The sequence below is a fragment of the Penaeus monodon genome, chromosome 23 (genome assembly GCF_015228065.2).
Source record: "Penaeus monodon isolate SGIC_2016 chromosome 23, NSTDA_Pmon_1, whole genome shotgun sequence".
Classification (NCBI taxonomy): domain Eukaryota; kingdom Metazoa; phylum Arthropoda; class Malacostraca; order Decapoda; family Penaeidae; genus Penaeus; species Penaeus monodon.
This window is the reverse complement of record NC_051408.1, coordinates 17,865,830-17,866,090: the sequence shown is the minus strand read 5'-3', so window position 1 is coordinate 17,866,090 and position 261 is coordinate 17,865,830. Positions and strand designations below refer to the sequence as shown.

Sequence of the window (261 nt, the reverse complement as noted above, 5' to 3'; positions counted from 1 at the left end):
TATATATATATTCACCATTCATGCATTCTAGGCTTTAACATGGGAGCCATTTTGTGTGCTCGTCAGATGTGGAGAAACTTGTGGCTTGTGTGTTCCGCTGTCTCACTCTCGCGTCTTCCTCGAGGAAACGCCTCTGATGTTAAGATTTGCCGAGATAGTGAGGGTCCACGTTTCCTCCTGGCGATGTATCATAACCTTCCTTGGATCCAGATATAGTATTAACTAATAATAGTAAGTTAATGCTGAGCGTGACAACTGACA

General features: G+C 43.3%; 1 protein-coding gene across 1 annotated transcript in view; it reads left to right on the top strand.

Moving 5' to 3' along the window:
- The window catches only part of LOC119587855, a gene marked incomplete in the record, with an annotated part of 15,462 nt that overhangs the window by 8,794 nt on the left and 6,407 nt on the right, over window positions 1-261 (top strand).